This window comes from Leopardus geoffroyi, chromosome C1, assembly GCF_018350155.1.
Source record: "Leopardus geoffroyi isolate Oge1 chromosome C1, O.geoffroyi_Oge1_pat1.0, whole genome shotgun sequence".
NCBI lineage: Eukaryota > Metazoa > Chordata > Mammalia > Carnivora > Felidae > Leopardus > Leopardus geoffroyi.
In genome coordinates, this window is record NC_059328.1 from 194,648,659 (window position 1) to 194,663,278 (window position 14,620).

Below are 14,620 nucleotides of genomic sequence, written 5' to 3' on the forward strand. Positions count from 1 at the left end.
GTATACTTTTATTATTTTCTTAACTAGGTACAAATATCAAGGGATATTTTTACATAGAGAACATTATTCAAATTTAATCTTGCATTAATTTACTTATTTACTCACGCAAATACTGGAGAAAAGAAATGCGGGAAGATAAATGTCATTTGAAATGTTTTTATGTCAGAATCAAACTTCAAAATATTGAAGTGGGGTTATCTGCTTCAGAAAGGTATATGCCTCGCTGGTTAATTTTCATACAGAAACGTGATGGTGTAATTTCCAGGTTTTGCTTGGGGGTTGAAAAGAACTAGAAAGAACATGGCTCCTACCTTTAAAATAAAAATAAATTCAGGCCAATTGCAAGTTCATGAATTTCTGTGACCCCACAAGAGAGCTGAGGAAGCAGAGCACCCAACTAACCCTAATTCTAGGGGGAGACAGGGACCTGTAGGGAGAGACTAGATGAAAAGGGATGCTTCTTACCTGGAGCCCCGCTGGTCAAGGGGTAAAAATAATTCAGCTAAAACTGGTGGTGAACTGGTGGAAGCTGAATGCGGCTGGCAAGGACTCGTGAGTGATGTGGGAAGGGGGTTCCATCACTCTTGCAAACCTTACTCTCTGCACTTTCCACCTGAAGGGGCACAGTCCTGGGAATAAAGATGCCCCAGAATGAGAAGAAACACTACTTGGAATCTTCACCTTTATCTTCTTTATAAAGCAAAAGAATCTAAGTGGGAAGAAGGTGAAAAGAAAAACAAATAATAATACAACTGTAGCCCTTAAGGACTTAATGAAAACCCATTTCAGCTAAGAGACGGCAACAGAAATAAAGAAACCTAAAAATCCCTCTACGCTCTAGGGAAGTTTCTCAACTTTGACACTATTTGACACTCTGAGGCAGAGAAATCTTTGCTGGCGGAATGCTGTACTCTGGAATGCAAGATATTAAAAGCACTGCCCAGTTTTGGCAGACAAAAATGTCTTTAAAAAAATTTTTTTTTTTTTTAAATTTTTTTTTTTTCAACGTTTATTTATTTTTGGGACAGAGAGAGACAGAGCATGAACGGGGGAGGGGCAGAGAGAGAGGGACACACAGAATCGGAAACAGGCTCCAGGCTCTGAGCCATCAGCCCAGAGCCTGACGCGGGGCTCGAACTCACGGACCGCGAGATCGTGACCTGGCTGAAGTCGGACGCTTAACCGACTGCGCCACCCAGGCGCCCCAAAAAAATTTTTTTTTTAATGTTTATTTTATCTTTGAGACAGAGAGACAGAGCATGAGCGGGGGAGGGGGAGGGGCAGGGAGAGAGAGAGAGAGACAGACAGACAGACAGACAGAATCCCAAGCAGGCTCCAGGCTCTGAGCTGTTGTCACAGAACCCGATGCAGGGCTCAAACTCATCAACCGCAAGATCACGACCTGAGCCGAAGTCAGAGGTTCAACCAACTGAGCCACCCAGGTGCCCTGACAAAAATGTCTTTTGACATCCCCTAGCTACTTTCCAGCATTATGCTAATAAGTCTGGAGTATAAGTAATAATCGAATACTGTTCAAAAGCTGCAAAAGGACTTATAGTCTCTGAGGCACAGAACAAGCAAAGAACTAAAACTGAGGGAAAAGCATCATTTGAGAAAAATCCTCCAGTAAATCAGCCCCCACCCTAAACACCAGGTGCCGGCAGAGAATTATGAAGCTTGTGCACCAAGGATAAGTACAGCGAAAAGAAATGGGAATCACACTGCAACTAGGCTAACAAGATCTCACGCTAAATGCCTACCAGAAAGAGGCTCAGGCCCATTTCCAAACTAAGCATTTACCTCACTCCACTGTTCTACATGACATGGAAAATGCAAGAAAACCAATTTTTGCTAAGAGAAAATTAATCAACAACCAGACTCAATTAACACACAGGTATTAGAATTATCTGAAAAAGAATTTAAATAATTATGCTTCGCATGGTAAAGGTTCTAACAGAAATGGTGAATACCATGCAAGATAGGATGGGTAATTTGCAGAGAGATGGAACTATAGGAATGAGTCAGGTGGGAATGCTAGCAATGGAACATAGTAGAGAGCTGAAAGATGCCCTCAGTGGGCTCATCTGTAGAATCAGCAGAGCCACAGAACCGATGACCTTGAACATAGGTCAAAAGAAATGCCCAGACCAAAATACAAAGATTAAAAAAGACTGCCCAAAACAGAACGAAATAGCCAAGAGCTATAAGAAAATACCAAATGTCCTCACATACACATAATTAAATTCTGGAAGGAGACAGGAGATACAACAGGGCAAAAGAAGTATTTGAAGAAATGACAGGTACAAAGTGTCCAGAAATAGCAACAGATATGGAATTATAGATGTAAGAAACTCAGAGAACAATGGAATAAATACATACACACATATGCATACTCAAAAACATGCCACATCAATATGCAAACTGCTGACAACAACAGACAAAGGGAAAATCCTTAATAGTTCAGGTAAAGTAAGAAAATCCTCCTCTTGACATTTGAATATTAACTGCTATTAAAGGTGTCTTAACAAACACCCTCAACATTTCCCAAATTAATATGAAACAAAAATCAATGTATCTGAAAATCTATTGTAATCCTATAAGCTGGACGTGAACAATCAGAAATTGAAATTTTAAAGTTTTTTTTAATGTTTATTTTTGAGAGACAGAGAGAGAGTGTGTGAGTAGGGGAGGAGCAGAGAGAGAGGTAGACACAGAATCAGAAGCAGGGTCCAGGCTCCCAGCTGCCCGCACAGAGCCCGACGCGGGGTCTCAAACTCACGAACTGTGAGATCACGACCTGAGCTGAAGTCGGACGCTCAACCACTGAGCCACCCAGGCGCCCCCAGAAATTAAAATTTTAAAAAAGAAAACCATTCATAGGGATGCCAAAAATATGAAATACTTAGCGATAAATCTGACAAAACATGTACAAGTCGTGTAGAATGCCTGAATACTTAAAATTAGAAACCATTGGTGAGATAAATTAGAGAAAACCAAAATAAATGGAAAGATATGCCTTGCTCATGGGTTGTGCAACTAAATATGTTCTAAATGTCTATTTTATTCAAATTGATCTGCGAAATCAATGCAGTCCGAACCAGAACTTTACGAAGTTTTTGGATAAATTGACACAATGGTTCCAAAATCTGTATGCAAATTCAATGGATCTAGAAGAACCAAAATAATTTTGAGAAAGAACTAAATTGGAGGACTAATAATTCCTGATTTCAAAAGCTAGTGTAAGCAAGACCGTACAGTATTTGCATGAAGATAGATCAACGGAACAGAACAGAGAGTCTAAAGGTAGAGCATAGTCTGTAAAAAGAAAAATATTTGAGACCTTGGGTCTCAAAGTGCAAGATTGCTTAGATACAACTCCAAATGTAGGGTCTATAAAAGAAATACATGGATAAACTGGACTTAACCAAAATTAAAACTGACTTATTTCAAAAGAAAAAGTTAAACATTGTTAGCTTGATTGCAGGGAAGGAAGAAAGGAAGAATCAGAAAAAAGAGCATGATGCCAATCTAGCTTCTCCTTCCCTTCCTGAAAGGCAAGGAAGGGCATCCATTCCAGTCACATTGGGAACTAAACCAGTTTTCACCAACTTGTGTCCTCATATCCTCATACTCTCATAAAAGCCAATTTAAACTCAAAAGTCTTGCTGAGGAGGTTAGTTTTACCCAGGCCTTAGGAGTATCAGATCTTTCTGTCTGTGTTTTTTCGTTTTTGTTTTTTCCTGACAGTTGTCACCAACAGAGTAAAGTCAATATCAGGAGTCAGAAGCCTGAATCCATGAAGGATATATTCATAAGTAGTACAGATCCCCAAAACAACCTTAAGATAACATTCAGGTGGAAAGGTGCCCAAAATGGCCCTCAACATATTTTATGGAAAGAGCCTCAGGTTAACATTTGCCTGTTTATATTCTGAGGAATAAGGCCATACAAAAATTTCATAACAACTACTAGGAAAGATTCCACTGTAGTGAACCAAGCTCACACAGGATAACTCTTTCAAGAGCAATGATCAAGTAACTTGATATTGCATGATTTTGTTTTATGTCTCAATCAAGATCATATTTCTCTACTCCTGCTAACTTTCTTATTTGTCTAATGTTTTATTAATGCTATTTCTTCTTGGGAAAAAATACAAAGAGAAGACGATGTTTTTGCTACCTACTTTGAAAAGTAAAGCTCTGTATCCATTATCATTCTATTCACACTAAAAACAATTAAAAAAGCAAGCCATGTATAAGATCTGTGCATTCAATTCAATTTTATGACAATAATATTGTGAGATTCACTCCAATTTGTTTTGACTTTGTTTTTCCTTTAAAATAGTTTTTAACATTAGACAGAATTATTATTATAGAAAATTATTATAGAAAAATAGCAGCAAAATTATTATTATAGAATTATTTTTATAGAAAAAAACAGCTGAAAAATTAAACCAAAACATTAGTCTACTATATTGCCAGAATGCTTAAACAGATAATGACCTTTAACACCTGTACCTCAATTACAGGTAGTTTATAGCTCTAAACGAAAGGGCCAGCATTGTAAAGCACTTAGATAATAATGTAAGGGAATATCTCCATGATATCCCTCTTCCCTCTAGAGAAGGGAAGAATTTGTTAAGCAAGACACACAAAACACCAATCATAACGTCCAAAATTCATATTTATAAACTTCTTTTCATCAAAAGACATTTTAATAGTTTCCTTAAAAGTTAGGCATACACTGGGGCACATGAGTGGCTCAGTCAGTTGAGCGTCTGACTTCGGCTCAGGTCATGATCTCACGGTTTGTGGGTTCGAGCCCCGTGTCGAGCTCTGTGCTGACAGTTCAGAGCCTGGAGCCTGCCTCGGATTCTGTGTCTCCCTCTCTCTCTGCCCCTCCCCTGCTTGCTCTCTGTCTCTCTCTCTCTCTCTGTCTCTCTCTCTCTCTCAAAAATAAATAAACATTTTAAAAAAATAAAAATAAAAAGTTAGGCATACGCTTATACGACCCAGCAATTCCAATTCAAAGGGTTTGTCATAGAGAATTGAAAACATTTTCACACACGTGTGCATGAATGCTCATAGGATCATTATTTGCAATGATCAGTACAGGCATTCCTCAGAGATATTGTGGGTTTGGTTCCAGGCCACTGCAACAAAGCAAATACAGCAATAATGTAAGTCAAACAATTTTTTTGGCTTCCCAGTACATATGAAAGTTATGTTTACACTATAGTGTAGTTTATTAAGTGTGCAATTAATATTATGTCCAAAAAGACAGAGTACATGCCTTAATTTAAAAATACTTGGGGCGCCCAGGTGGCTCAGTTGGTCAAGCATTGGACTCTTGATCCGGTTCAGGTCATGATCTCATGGTTGTGAGATGGAACCCTGAGTTGGGCTCTGCACTGGGTGTGGAGCCTGCTTGAGATTCTCTCTCTCCCTCTTTCTCTGCCTCTCTCCTGCTTGTGTGCTTCCTCTCTCTCTCTCTCTCTCTCTCTCTCTCTCTCTCTCAAAATAAATAAATTAAATTTAAAAAATAAAAATACTTTATTGCTAAAAAACGCTAACAATCATCTGAGCTCTCAGTAGGTCATAATCACTGATCACAGATCACCATAACAAATATAATAATAATGAAAGTTCGAAATATTGCAAAAGTTACCAAAGTGTGATAGAGTCACAAAGTGAACACATGGTGTTAGAGAAATGGCATCAATAGACTTGTTCAATGCAAGGTCACCACAAACCTTCAATTTGTAAACAAACAAACAAATAAAAAAACGCACTATCTGCAAAGCATAGTCAAGTGAAGCACAATAAAACGAGGAATGCCTGTAGTTGAAAACAACATAAATGTCCTTCAACAAGTGCCTACATCAACATGCTGTGATCATCTGTACTGTAGAATATTACTAAGCAATTACAAAAAGAATGAATTATTGATACAACATTGATGAATCTCAAATGCAGTAAATTGAATGAAAGAAACCAGTCTCAAGAAAGTTATACACAAGATGATTTCATTTATATGGCATTCTGAAAAAGGCAAAAATAGAAAAATAGAAAACAGATCAGTTGTTACCATTGGCCAAAGATGGGAAGATGGTCTGAGTACAAAAGGCAGCACAAGGAAATTCTTTGGGATGTCAGAATTGTTTTGCACTGTGGCAGTTACAAAAATTGTGCATGTTTAAAACGCATAAAACCGTATGCCAAAAACATGAATTCTGATGACTCCAGTTTTTTTAAATTAAAAATAAATTTAAAATACAATATTAAGGAGATATGCAAAAGATAGTATAAGGATGTGCCTAGAATCTAGAAAATAAAAAGAAACTAACAGAGGAGAAAACCAGTACAAAATGTGTAAAAGAGTTGAAGAGTTACATCACAAAATTAAAATAAAGAAACAAATGGACAGTAAAGGAAATTATATATATATATATATTCATTAACAACCAGACAAATAGAATCATAACAAGATATTGCTCACATAACAAATGGTTAAAAATCACTTTAACAAGTGTTTGTGAAAATAAGAAGCAACAGAACCCTCACAAAATGGAGAGAAATTATTTCAATCGGTTTGTGGACAGTTTAGAATTAATAACATTGAAAAGATATCTGCCCATCAGTTCTAATACTACTAATATATGTGCCCAGGAGACACGTACAGAAAAGTTTATTGTAACCCCAAACTGGAAATAACCCTCTATCATGAATTCATTTTACTACACTATGGCTTTCTAATGTTTTCAACTAGGATTCCATGTAAGTGATACATGTTGGGGATATTGTATCAATGCTCACTCCTACTTAAGAGGATTGATTCAGGAAAGGCAAATCAGATGTGGGGGAGTTTTCTGGTCACTTCTTAGAAAGTTTAGCTTCAAGTCCAAAAGACAGCTTCAAGTCCAAAAGACAGCCACAAGAAGAATTGGACAGCATGATGTTTTTGGACTCTGTCATATCAGGCTATCATGCCTGGGACTGCTGCAGCCTTTCTACAGTCAGCCTGCGGAAAAAGTTAAGGATGTTAAGTTAATGTTAGTTAAGTTACATTAAAGATAGTAGAGATTAGGGAAAGAGTCCCTGATGCCTACATTAGTCCATTTTTATCAGTGAACTCCTGAGTCCAACTTACCTCTGCACTTATTTCTTTAGCCACATTGGGTCAGACTTTCTGTTACTTAAAAAGAAACTATCCAAAATGGTACAATAGACAGACCTATAAATGCCAGTTTCGTCTCTGTGCATAATGTCCATCTAGGTAATAATTTGTTACTATGTAACTGTGCTACTGTGATCAAAACACCAGGGTAAGCTCTTTTGGACAGATCTCTCCACTTCCCATACAATGATATAATGTGTTTAAAAGCACCCTGGTGTATTTCTCATAGTATTTCTAACCTTAACAAGAAATTATGAAAGTCTTATTATTGTTACTCTTAAAGACCTACATCACAGGACTTCTTAGCAATGCTATCCTATGTGGCCATGCTTTAAATATGTCTTGCCTTTTATTTTCTAAAGAGGGAATTTTTAAATTTCTAAAAAGAAAATTTTATGCAAATAATCAAGGTTCTACTAGAGAAAAGATTACAAATTATATACAGTCAAAAAATCATCCATTTATGATCAGGTTTAGCATTTTGTTTAAAAACTTCCAAAAATTTTAAGAACCTATGAACACATACTTTTATTAAAAAAAAATGACACTAATTAATGCACATTGTTCTGGGATCCGCCTTTTAAACTTACCATTATATTAAGAGAATCTTTTCCAACCACATTATGATTCATCTGTCTGATTTATTTAGAACTATGTTAAAAATGTCTGGATGATTTCAACTAGCATTTATTGTAGAAAAATTAAGTTACTGATCTAAAAACAAAAGGACTCTCAATTTACACTAGGCACCTCAAAATTAGCATTGAGGGAGAAGACTTCAATTAGAATAACAGGCTATTTATTAGAACTATTTAAAGAAAATGGCTCTAAAAATATTGTCCATTACTCAAACTAGAAAGTCATGAGCCGTGCTCTGGTTTCACCTTTATAATTAATTTTTTTTTTCAACGTTTATTTATTTTTGGGACAGAGAGAGACAGAGCATGAACGGGGGAGGGGCAGAGAGAGAGGGAGACACAGAATCAGAAACAGGCTCCAGGCTCTGAGCCATCAGCCCAGAGCCTGATGCGGGGCTCGAACTCACGGACCGCGAGATCGTGACCTGGCTGAAGTCGGACGCTTAACCGACTGCGCCACCCAGGCGCCCCTATAATTATTCTTAATGTGACCTACTGTTTCCACACTTTTCTGCAGGCGAGCTACGTGGTCTACCCTTCCACCGGAACCTAGTTCTTCCACTATCCAATGTCCAAATGCTTTGTGTTATTTTTACTATATGTACACGTGATTACACATACGCTTGATTAATAATCTTTTGATTACTGCCATAGCTTGCCTCTGAAAACAGACTGTCGTCTGTGACTCCCCCTCTTCTTTGTTCTGATTTTGCACTCCTCACCCTCTCACCGGAGATACTCTGTGTCCTTCTCTACCACAGGGCTCTGTAAAAGAGTGGCCTTTGAAAGCTTTCCCTTCTCTGAGTATCATTACCATAATCTGGATTTTCTCTGCCCTTTCTCTTCCAGCAAAAATGTGACTTCTCTCTGTAGTCTTTTACCCCTTCTGGAGAAATTGCAAAATAACGTTATAAGTTATCCATGCTGACATCTTAAAGACCTTCAGTGTCTGCTGACTGCCTTGGCCGCTTTGAAGTGGATGAGCACCATTATCCAAGACCGGTTGGGGCGCTCAGTATCGGTGGTGAGCACTGAGCCTTATCTGTGGCCACCACATGGGGGCGCCTTTTTCGTTTCAATGGAGAGATCCCACCCGCGCCACATCTTCGTCTCAGACTGAACCTAAGCCACAATACACACACCGTGTACCAGGGAGTCCCTGCAACCTTGTTGGACAGATGTTTGGCCCATTTCTATAACAATTGTAATGCATAAAGAACAGCGTTTCCGTGCAACAACAAAATAACAAATACTATTGAGGGCTCACTGTGTCTCAGGGATTTTACCTGTATACTCTCTATACAAACACCCTACAAGGTAGGTGACATTATATCCATTTTAAAGATGAAACACTGAATCTAAGATTAGGGGAAAACTAGTGAAATATGAATAAAGTCTGTAGTTTAAAGTTTTATTCCAATGTTAATTTCCTAGTTTTGATAGATCTACCATGATTTTATAAGATATTAATTTAGGGAAAGATGGGCAAGAGATACAAAGGAATTTTGCACTGTTTTCTAACACTTCTGTAAATCTAATAAAATTACTTCCAAATTAGAAGTATTTTTTTGAATTTTCTTTTTTGAGAGAGAGCGCATGCACACGTGTGCTCGCCCGCAGGAGAGAGAAAGAGGGAGAGAGAGCATCTTAAGCAGGCTCCGTGCCCAGCACAGACCCCAGGGCTCAATCTCACAACCATGAGATCATCACCTGAGCCAAATCAAGAGTTGGAGGCTTAACCAACCGAGCCACTCAGTTGCCCCTGAAAGTAAAAGTATTTTTAAATGATGTTAAGGAGTTTGTTCAAGGTCAGTGTTCCACTATAACTTGAAATACAGTAATAGAAATATGAGATAGGTCTGTAGAGAAGCAAGCGGACCTGGGGGTTTAGAAGGAATAAGGGACAAATCAGCACCCACTAAGGGCAGAAGAATGGTATGGAAAGTACCTCGCTGGGAAAGTAGACTACCCTCCTTGTGATTCTCCTAGGCTGGTGGGGGGGACTGTGGGAGAAGAGAGAGAGGGAACAAAAGGAAAGAAGGGTCACTAGGAATACATTTGTTAGGGCAAGACTCACATTTGAATTACTGCTATTGAGTGCTCGCTTCGGCAGCACATATACTAAAATTGAATTACTGCTATCGTATTGTGCTTGCTGCAACTTCTTGAGAGGACACTAATTTGGAAGTTCCACTGAAGACAGTGGAAAATCAGTCAAAGTCGCCTGAAAAAACAAAGTTCTTTTCATCAAAAATATGTCCCCGTCACCAATTGGCGAAATAACACAGACACCCCCTCCCCCCCCACCCCACACACAGACACATTCAATGAGATGCCATTCATTCAAAGTCTCTCTATGGGGGGGGTGCCTGGGTGGCGCAGTCGGTTAAGCATCCGACTTCAGCCAGGTCACGATCTCGCGGTCCGTGAGTTCGAGCCCCGCGTCGGGCTCTGGGCTGATGGCTCAGAGCCTGGAGCCTGTTTCCGATTCTGTGTCTCCCTCTCTCTCTGCCCCTCCCCCGTTCATGCTCTGTCTCTCTCTGTCCCAAAAATAAATAAACGTTGAAAAAAAAAATCTTAAAAAAAAACAAAGTCTCTCTATGGGGACAAAGGTAGAATGCAGTAACTTCCAGCCCTTTTATCAGGCAAGAAACAGCAGGGAGTCTACTGGAACAGTTCTCATTATAGGCTTACAAAATATTTAAAATTTGAAAGAAGGAAACGTGAAACACATCCAACAGTGTCAGTGAACACTGACTGAATATCCAAAAAAGATATAAAGTAGAATTTCCTAAGCTATTTAAGCTTGTCATATCGCCAAATTAAAGTTTCAAAAGACAAATAACTATTTTAATGGATTTTTAGACCCCCAAAAATGACATTACAGAATTTTCAATTGAATGCAATTTTAAGGATGGGCTAGAATACGAAACTGTTGTGTTATCTTTCCAAATATCAGTGTGTTCTAGCAATTTTTTTATTGCAGTAAAAAACACATAATGTAAATACATATCCTTGTAGCAATGTTTAAATGTACAGCACATTACTGTCAACTATATGCACCCTATTGTACAATAGATCTCTGGAACATTTTCATTTCTCATGACTAAAAGTCTGCACCCATTGAGCAACTCTGTTTTCCCTCCCCACCAACCCTGGCTACCACCATTCAACTTTCTAAGTGTCTGATTACTTGAGAACTTCATGTAAGTATAGTCATGCATGATGTCTCCTTCTGTGACTGACTTACTTCATTTAGTATAATGTCATCTAGGTTCATGTTGAGGCATATATGCCTTGTTGAGGCATATATGCCAAGACCTCCTTCTTTTTGGGGAGTGAATAATATTCCATTGTATTTCTTTTTAAAAAAAATTTTTTTTTCAAACGTTTATTCATTTTTGGGACAGAGAGAGACAGAGCATGAATGGGGGAGGGGCAGAGAGAGAGGGAGACACAGAATCGGAAACAGGCTCCAGGCTCTGAGCCATCAGCCCAGAGCCTGACGCGGGGCTCGAACTCCCGGACCGCGAGATCGTGACCTGGCTGAAGTCGGACGCCTAACCGACTGCGCCACCCAGGCGCCCCTCCATTGTATTTCTATAGCACATTTCCATTTAGGTTGCTTCCATAATTGAGCTATTATAAATAATGCTGCAGTGAACATGGGTGTAAATCGGTCTCAAAGATCCAGTTTTCAATTCTTTTGGATGTCTACCCAGAAGTAGGATTGCTGGATCCAATGCTAATTCTATTTTTAAATTTTTGAGGAAATTTCTTATCCTTTTCCATAGTGGTTGTATAATTTTACAATCCCATGAACAGTGCACAATGGTTTGAATTTCCCCACATTTTTGCTATTTTGTTATTTTGTATTTTTTGATAGTAGCCATTACATATGGCCCCCTCTGCCATCTTTCAGTTACCATTTACATGGAGTATCTTATCCATCCTGTCACTTTCAGCCTATGTGTGTCTTTACCTCTGAAGTGAGTCTCTTGCGGCCAGAAGAGACTTTGATCTTGTTTTTTAATCCATGTAGCCACTCTGTCTTCCAAATGGAGAGTTTGATCCATTTACATTTAAAGTAATTACTAATAAGGAAAGACTATTGTTTTAATTATTTTGTGTCTTGTTATTTTCTCTTTGTTTTCTTCTCTTGCTGCATTCCTTTGTGCTTCATCAAATTTTGCATTGACATGCTTTGATTTTTTCTCTCATTTCCTTTTGTGTATTTTCTATTCTTTGATTCCTGGTGAGTCTAAAGAAATTATTAATCCAATTGCTGGTAATCACTGAAAAACAAAAACAGAGTTGAACTTTCTGAATGGGTGTCCTTCTTTTAATTTTACCTCTCCTTTACTGGAGCAGTAGATAATAGACACAAAGGAACCCCAGAGAACAAGAAGTCAGAATGTTCAGGCAACTAAAAATTCACTAAACTGTCTTTTGTTAAAATGCATGAATTTTCAAAAAAACTTCCTTTTTCATGATTTCTTGAGCAAGATATAAAATTATTCTCTCCAAGTTTTTTATATTTTCACTTTTATTTTTATTATTTTAGTCTTTTTAAAAAATGTTTCTTTATTTCAGAGAGAGAGAGAGACAGAGCATGAGCAGGGGAGGGGCAGTGAGAGACAGGGAGACATAGAATCCGAAGCAGCCTTCATACGGGGCTCAAACTCACGAACTCTGAGATCATGACCTGAGCTGATGTCAGACACTTAACTGACTGAGCCACCCAGGCACCCCAATCTCCCAGTCTTTTAAAAGTCAAACTTTATTTTGCTTTCTTTCCTATTTGAGTCCTGTTCTTAGAGACAAATTTACCAAACATATGATAGAATACAATATCTCAAGATGCTCGAGGAGAAAGCAGGCAAAAACCTCTTTGATCTTGGCCGCAGCAACTTCTTACTCAACACATCTCTGGAGGCAAGGGAAACAAAAGCAAAAATGAACTACTGGGACCTCATCAAAGTAAAAGCGAAGGAAACAATCAGCAAAACTAAAAGGCAACCGACAGAATGGGAGAAGATATTTGCAAATGACATATCAGATAAAGGGTTAGTATCCAAAATCTATAAAGAACTTATCAAATTCAACACCCAAAAAACAAATAATCCAGTGAAGAAATGGGCAAAGGACATGAATAGACACTTCTCCAAAGAAGACATCCAGATGGCCAACTGACACATGAAAAAATGCTCAACGTCACTCATCATCAGGGAAATACAAATCAAAACCACAATGAGATACCATCTTACAACTGTCAGAATGGCTAACATTAACAACTCAGGCAACAACAGATGTTGGCGAGGATGCAGAGAAAGACGATCTCTTTTGCATTGCTGGTGGCAGTGCAAGCTGGTGCAGCCACTCTGGAAAACAGGATGGAGGTTCCTCAAAAAACTAAAAATAGAACTACCCTATGACCCAGCAATTGCACTACTAGGTATTTATCCAAGGAATACAGGTGTGTTGTTTCGAAGGGACACAGGGACCCCCATGTTTATAGCAGCATTATCAACAATAACCAAAGTATGGAAAGAGCCCAAATGTCCATCGATGGATGAATGGATAAAGAAGATGTGGTATATATACATACAGTGGACTGTTACTCGGCAATCAAAAAGAATGAAATCTTGCCATTTGCACTACGTGGATGGAACTGGAGGGTATTATGCTAAGGGAAATCAGTCAGTCAGAGAAAGACAAATATCATATGACTTCACTCACATGAGGACTTTAAGAGACAAAACAAATGAACGAAGGGAAGGGAAACAAAAATAATATAAAAACAGGGAGGCAGACAAAACATAAGAGACTCATAAATATGGAGAACAAACAGAGGGTTACTGGAGGGGGTATCGGAGGGGGGATGGTCTAAATGAGTAAGGGGCACTAAGGAATCTACTCCTGAAATCATTGTTGCACTACATGCTAACTAATTTGGATGCAAATTAAAAAAAAAGAAGACGCAAATCCCATGTATACTCATAAATATTTGGATTCTGAGTCATGGAAACAATGGGTAAGATATTACATGCCAAAAATGTTATTTTTAAAATTCATTCTTAGGGTGCCTGGGTGGCTCAGTCGGTTAAGCATCTAACTTTGGCATAGGTCATGATCTTATGGTTTGTGGGTTTGAGCCCTGAGTCTGGCTCTGTGCTGACAGCTCAGAGTCTAGAGCCTGCTTCGGATTCTGTGTCTCCCTCTCTCTGCCCCTCCCCCACTTGTGTGCACCCCCCCTACTCTCTCCCTTTCTCTCTCAAAAATAAATAAACCTTAAAAAAATAATAAAATAAAATTCATTCAAAATATGTATTTGGTCCTCCCACGTGTGAGGTCCATTCAAGGTGATGGCAATATGGTGACAGAGACATAGGAGGTCCCTGTTCTCTCAGAGGGTACATTCTGGCATGAGATGGTTCAGATAAAATATGACAAATAACCACCAAAAAATAATAAAATATAGTAAAAAGGGCTATGCAGGTAATTAAAAGAGGTGATGTGTTAGCTATGTTAGAGGATGACTGATTGGACTTCAGGAAAGTCTCAGCTGATGAGATCTGAATGAAAAGGAGCCAACACTGAGACTACTAAGGAGAAGGTACTTCAGGCAGAGGAAATCCGAGTACAGGGTGCTCAGGCAGGGATATGCTTGGTATATTTGAGTCATAGAAAGAAAACTGACATGGCGGGATCTTGATGGGCAAGGGCCAGCATGACTTGAGTTGAAGGAAGAAAGCTAAGTAGGGTTGGTGCATCAAGTCTTATAAATCAGCAAGTGCTTTAAAACC